At 37.3% G+C, this 7,030-nt stretch overlaps 1 long non-coding RNA gene across 1 annotated transcript; it reads right to left on the bottom strand.

Moving 5' to 3' along the window:
• Positions 1 to 421: 421 nt before the first annotated feature.
• On the bottom strand, positions 422 to 6,403 carry LOC140521170 (uncharacterized). The gene is made up of 4 exons (XR_011972818.1): positions 6,290 to 6,403; positions 5,244 to 5,334; positions 1,973 to 2,434; positions 422 to 588 (listed from the first exon to the last, which is right to left on the bottom strand). It is a non-coding gene; the product is annotated as an uncharacterized lncRNA (long non-coding RNA).
• Between the last annotated feature and the right edge of the window lie 627 nt (positions 6,404 to 7,030).

The following is a 7,030-nucleotide window of genomic DNA, read 5'->3' as shown; positions in this document are numbered from 1 at the left end:
GCAGTAGTGTTGCTCTGGGCCCCCAAATTGCAATTGGAGTTGGGATTGTGAAGTTAACCTCAGAGACTTTATACATGACATGATAAATTCAGTTAAAGGCGGTTTAATTCTCAACAGGGGCAGTTGACTCCATCATACTAGGTCATGTGACCAGGGCTCAGTGAAATATAAGAAGATCATGGTAGTTAAGTGACTCATTGGATAAAATGTCAGGCCTGGAATGAGAAAGACCTGAGTTCAAATCTGGATTCAAATACTTACTAGCTGTGTAACCCTGGGGAATTCACTTGACCCTGTTTGCTCAGTTTCCTCATCTCTAACTGGGCTGAAGAACAAAATAGAAACCACTCTAGTACCTTGATCAAGAAAACCCCAAAAGTGGTCACAAAGAGTCGGACATGACTGGAAACAACTAAGCAACGACAACACAAAACTTTAATGGAACAACTGCATAGCATTGTGGAAAGAATACTGGGTCTAAAGTTAGGAAGTCTCATCATACTGAGTCCAAATCAAGCTTCCAACACCATCTGTGTGACTGGCCAAGTCACTTAACACTTGTCTCAGTTGCTTCATCTGTGAAATGAACTGGAAAAAGAAATGGAAAACTACAGTATCTTTGCCAAGAAAACCCAAATGAGAACACAGTCAGATATGATTGAAAGGACTAATAAAACAATAATAGCAAAATCAGTATGTACTTTGCAATTGATTTTTATATGTGTCTTATTTTCATGCATAGAATCCAAGCAGATATTTCAGGAACCTCAAAAGGTTGAAATTAAGTAGTATAATTAGGGCACTCCCCTGTAGTGGCAAAACTGGAGGGCACTGGCAGCATTTACACTCAAAAAAATGAAATTAGGATTAAATGAAAACAATAAGTTAAATTAGAAAGCTAGCACATAAATTCTATCACTCTCCCCAAAAAACCCCAACCATTCCCTAGGTAAGCTCCTCCTCTATTACCTGTCCCATCCTGTGTCCTCCTAAACCCCTCTCCCCCAAATAACCTACCTCTGCCCATTCAAATTGTTATTCCCACCCAAATCCTCTACCCACAAGCAAATGGCCCCCAATTCCATAACACCACCTGTGATTCTGCCAATTATTATAATCATTATTTAAATCTAATTTGTAGTATAATAATTCTTAATATGCCAAATGAAGTGCTACTGTCTTAGTTAAAACCTGTGGTGGTTTAAGGAAATGAAGACTATTTCATTTCTCTTAATATGAAAAATAGAGAGGAAACCAGGACAGAGTTTAGATGTTTCCTAAAGTGATAAAGGAAAATATTGAATGAAACTGAGAGGTTAAGGTTCCAGAAATAAGAACAGACACATTACAAACTTCTGGAAGAAAAAACAAGGAGCCTGCTTGGGTTTAAGTTTTCCACACATAGACTCATGAATAGTATATGCACAATTAAGCATCTTCACGTTTCCCCAAAAGTTTTCTCAATGCCATTTTCACTTCATTATTCCTCAAGCTATAGATGAGAGGGTTGAGGGTAGGTGTGAAAGCCACATAAAACACAGAAACAATCTTGTTGTATTCTGGAGAGGACAGGGACTGAGGTTTCATGTAAACAAATATTCCTGTCCCATAAAATAGGGTGACAACTAGAAGGTGGGAAGAGCAAGTAGAGAAGGCTTTCCTGCGACCCTGGGCAGAGCGAATTCTCAGGACAGCAATGATGATGTGAGCATAGGAAATAATAATGAATGTGACAGGGCAGATAACAGTAAAAATACAGAAGACCTGCACGACCAATTCTGCCTGACTTGTGTCTGTACAAGATAGCTGCATTAGGGCAGGCATTTCACAAAAGAAATGATTAATGACATTATCCTGGCAGAAGGAGAGCTGAAATGTGGTTACCGTGTCCACTGTGGAAGCCATGAAGCCACCCAACCATGATCCAGCAGCCAGCCTCCCACATATCCCCCAGTTCATTGTGACGGAGTACCTTAAGGGATCTCGAATGGCAACATAGCGATCATAGGCCATCACTGAGAGGATATAGCACTCTGAAATGCCAAAGGACAGGAATGTGTAGACCTGTATGACACAGCATGAGTAGGAGATGGACTTTCTTTCTGCAAAGAAGTGTACAAGCATCTGTGGAAACACACAGGATGTATAACAGACTTCTTGAATGGATAAATTAGTAAGAAAGAGGTACATAGGTGTGTGGAGGCGTAAATCTCTCAATATCAGCAACACAATGAGCAGGTTCCCCAGCAAGATCACCAGATACAGCATGAGGAAGAGCAGAAAGAGGTAGACCTGGAGCCCAGACTGGCTGGAGAGGCCAAGGAGGATGAACTCAGTCACTGAAGTGAGGTTGCTTTTCTTCATCTTTATGGGTCTACTGAAGAATATTCAAAGTTATGGCTCCAAAGCATTTTATATTCTTGTTTTCCTCCTGCTGGAATTACAGAGAGAATACATAGAGACTATTAGGCCATATGTATGTGTTTCTTATGATTACCAATCATTTTCTATCCAATATCTCCATTGTAAGCATGCAATGCAGACAAGTTATTGTTATGTTCTCATCTCAATTTTTTGATACTGAATATTTCAAGGCAAGGAAAGATTCTGACTATCCTTTTTTATCTTATTCTATATTTTATTTTTTCCCAATTACAAGCAGAACAACTTTATCATTCTTCTTTCTTTTCAAATTTTGAGTTGCACATTCTTTTTTTCCTTCTCATATCCCCTTATTGAGAAGGCAAACAATTTTATATATGTTATGTGTTAGTCATGCAAGTCACCTGTGAAAACAAAGGCAGACAAAAAAAATAGAACAAGAATAATAAAGCAAAAGTATCTTTGATCTGCAAATGCTCTAAGTTTTTTTCCCCTCTGAAAATAAATAGCACCTTTAATTGTAACTCTTTTAAGAATTGTTGTATTACTGAGAATAGCTAAGGAATTCATAGTAGATTATTATATAATATTTATATTATTGTGTACGAAGTTTTTCTAGTTCTGCTCATGTCACTACTCTTCAGTTCATGTAGCAAGTCTTTTCAGGTTTTTCTGAGAGCATCCTGTTCATCATTTCTTAAAGCCCAATAGCATTCCTTCACAATCATATACATTCTCACCCATTCCCCTTAATTTCCAATTCCTTGCCACCACTAAAAGAGTCGCTATAAGAATTTTTGTACACATAGGTCCTTTCCAATTTTGGTTTCATATCTTTTTGTGATACAGACCTAGTGGTAGTATTGCTTGGTCAAAAGGTTTGCATGGTTTTATAGCCCTTTGGGAATAATTCAGAATTGCTCTCCAGAATGGCTGAATCACTACACAACTTCACCAATAGTGCAATAGTGTTTTCATTTTCCAAGATCCCCTCCACTATTTGTAATTTTCCTTTTCTATCATATTAGCCAATCTGACAGGTGTGAGGTGGTAGTGCAGGATGGTATAACTTTTCCTCTCATCAATAGTGATTCAGAACATTTTATATGACTATAGATAGCTTTTTATACTTTGTCTGAAAACTCCCTGTTCATGTCATGTGACCATTTCTCAATTAAGCAATGGCACTTATTTCTATACATTTGACTCCATTTTCTCTATATTTGAGAAATAGTCTTTAACAGTGAACCTGACAGTAAAAAAATTTTCACAGTAATGATTATCAGTTATGTATTTCCCTTATCCCACCCCCATTTATCCTACTCTCTCTCTTTTTACCCTGTGCATTTCCAAAAGAGTTTTGCTTCTGACTTTTACCTCTCCCAACCTGCTCTGCCTTCTATCACCTACCTCAACCTTATCTTCTCCCCTTTCCTTCCTACTTTCCTGCATAGTAAGATAGATTCCTCCAACCTAAAATTGAGTGTGTATATCATTCCATTTGAACCAATTTTGAAAAGAGTAAGTTTCATATGCTCCCCTCCCTGCTTCCCCCATTTTCCTTCCACTTTAAAATATCTTTCAGACCATTTTATGTCTGATATTTTATCCCATTCTAAATTTCTCTTTCCCCTTCTTCCGGAGCATTCTTCTTTCTCATCTCTTAGGTTTTTTTTTAGGTAATCATACTATCACATTCAATTCATACCTGTTTTCTGTCTATGTATATTCCTTCTAACTACCCTAATAATGAAAAAAGATTTAGGACTTAATAATGTTCAAATATTAATCACTTCAGATTATGAAAATGATAGCATGTAAGCTACACAGAGGTATAAAAGTACTTTTTTCTATAAAGAGGAAAACATTATTAATTTTACATATTCTCATTATCCCATCTATAGCTAGGTAGACTAGTGTGCAGATCATTCACCCTAGGGTCAGAAACATCTGACTTAAATTCCAGCCTACAAAACTATCTAGTTAAGTGGCACTAGGCAATTCATTTTCCTTCTATTTGCCTCAATTTCCTCATCTGCAAAATGGGGATAATAATAGCAACTACCTCCCAGAGTTGGTGTGAGGATCGAATGACATAACATTTCTAATACATTGCCTGACATGTAGTAGCCACTATAGAAATATTTGTTCCCTGATCTGCCCTTCTCCAACACATGAAAATTAGAGTCCTAGTCACTGACTTTTTCTGATTATCTTTCATCTCCTTGAGCTGCCTGATCTCCTCCCCCAGACCTGCTCTTAGTATTTCTGAGCAGAGGATTCCATTTACTTACCTGTACAAAGGAGACCTGATCACCTCTAGCTTTTGGGTCTGGATCAACAACTCGTATGGGAATGGGAGACTGAATCAGCAGAAAAGGTATTACAACAACTTACAAGTCACTGGCACATAGTGGGTACTTAATAAATGTTTATTAGATTGGATTATGAGATTTGCAGAACAGAGTAATTAGTAATAGTAGTAGATCAAGAACGACAACTCTATTTTCCATAAGGCTATTTGCACTACCCTCAGAAGTAAAAAGTCAAATTTTGCAGCAATGCATGGTCCTAGGTTCATTAGAACCTACAAGCACCATCTGAGATGTGACACTCTCTTTCAAAGTTTTCCTTCTAAAACTAAACCCTGCAAACACTTAAAAGTGATACTCCTTCCAAAGAAAAGCAGCATTTACACTTTCAGAACACTTCTAATTATGCTGGTCTTGCTATTCACAAAACAAAAATAAAAGTGACCGCCCACTTGCAGATGTCAGCCCCCATACAAAGGAAAACTGGTGAATCGGCATGATTTCTCAGTAAATCCTCAGTATCACTGCTAAAGGATAGCCCATCCATACCTCTTATTTGTGGATTTGACACAGCAGTGGCCTTTGCAATGTGGGTCACTCTGGTCTTGTTTGGACAGCAATGAGTTCATTCATTGGAAGGCTGAGGAAACAAAGAAGGAAAGGGAATTAATCCTTCACCTAACCGTGCATAGATTCCATGCCCAGATTCCCAGCACGTACCCTTGACATGTGAAAAACTGAGGTTTCAAGGACAGGATGCAAATTATATATTTGATAGTGCAGATTATAATATGTGACAATAAAATTAGGCACCAAAGTATCAGCAACATTACCCCACTCCTCACCTAGGCTGGGAGTAATTTGTAGAAGAATTAGGGGATCATGAGATCATAAGTTTAGAGGCAAAAGGGACCACTGATGTCATTAAGGCCAACTTCCTCATTTTATCAATGAAAAGCTGAGTCCCAGAGAGGTTACATGATTTGTCCAGGGCACCGTTTGTTATAAGTATTTGAGGTAGGATTCGAACCCAGTTCCTTCTGACTCTAAGTACAGCATCATATCCACTATACCATTCAGAGTAGGATAAGTTGCTTGTAGGAATCTCCTCAGATTGTGATAGTTCACCAGGCGTTCTCCACATATTGAGTCCAGAGATACAAGAGAGAATAACAACATCACCTCTGCTTGGGAGCCTATGGGATCAGATTCCTATAACTCCTCATTAGCATGATGGGATTCATTTTCCAAAATCTCTCTCCGCTCCTTGTCCTCCTGAGTCCTTTGTCCCAACTCAGGAAACAGTGGTATCTAAGGAGATCTATCTTTTGGGTATTTCAAAACTGATATCATTGCATTTCCTAGGGGGATGCCTTCTGACACTTCACTTTAGATAACACTTGGTTTCATTCAAATTCCACCCCCTATTGCCCTCCTCCCTGGATTGGACTTATGAAATGCCTCTTCTTCTTGAATAATCTGGATCTTTATATCCAAACATCAAGTCTGGCTGACTGCCTTCATATCTTCTCAGCAGTACTTCTTTCCCTACAACAGCTTTGAACATTTATTTGGGTTAAGCCCTGATTACTCACCTGCATATTGTTTCTTCTCCCCTTTTGTGTGATGGGACCTCCAACATTCATTATTTCTCATGGCCATTCTGAAATCTCTCTGCTCCGGAAAGTTACATCTCATTATCTCCTTCATACATGCCAACCTCATTCCCACTTTTGTAACTTTTCTTAGACTACTGTTCCTGCTCTCTGGAGAGTCCTTCTCAAATAACTCTACGTATATTTCAAGGCCATGCTGGTTTCTAAAGTGTTGAAATTGACATAGAATAAAAGAAAACAAATTGTACTTAATAGAAATTAATAGTGTCAATTACAATTTTCTTTTTCTATTGTTTCTATATTGAAATATTCATGTTTGTCCATATGTAGAAGTTCACAATATAAAAAATAATGAAATTATAGAAGAGTGGCACTGAAACCTTGGCTTTTCCTTTGAAAAAACCTTTTTAAAAATTCTGTTTATAACAAATCCCAAATAAATAAGGCATGTATTTATAGATATCATAACAGAAAAACAAGATTGTATATGAAAATGCAGGTGTTTATTATGTATACCTTGCTTTCCTTTTGTATAGATTATAAATTCGATATGTAACTTTTGTTCTTTTAATTTATTTTATTATCAATTTTATATAAAACAAACATTTCCATAACATAAGAGAATAATGAAAAGATGATCGCACATGTAACTATGAATCTCTTTTTTTTACAAATTGCTACTTAAATAAGGTGTAACTTTTCAAACTACACTACCTCTCT

Source organism: Notamacropus eugenii, chromosome 1, assembly GCF_028372415.1.
Source record: "Notamacropus eugenii isolate mMacEug1 chromosome 1, mMacEug1.pri_v2, whole genome shotgun sequence".
NCBI lineage: Eukaryota > Metazoa > Chordata > Mammalia > Diprotodontia > Macropodidae > Notamacropus > Notamacropus eugenii.
The sequence above is the reverse complement of the archived record's forward strand: the minus strand, read 5'-3'. Positions and strand labels throughout refer to the sequence as shown.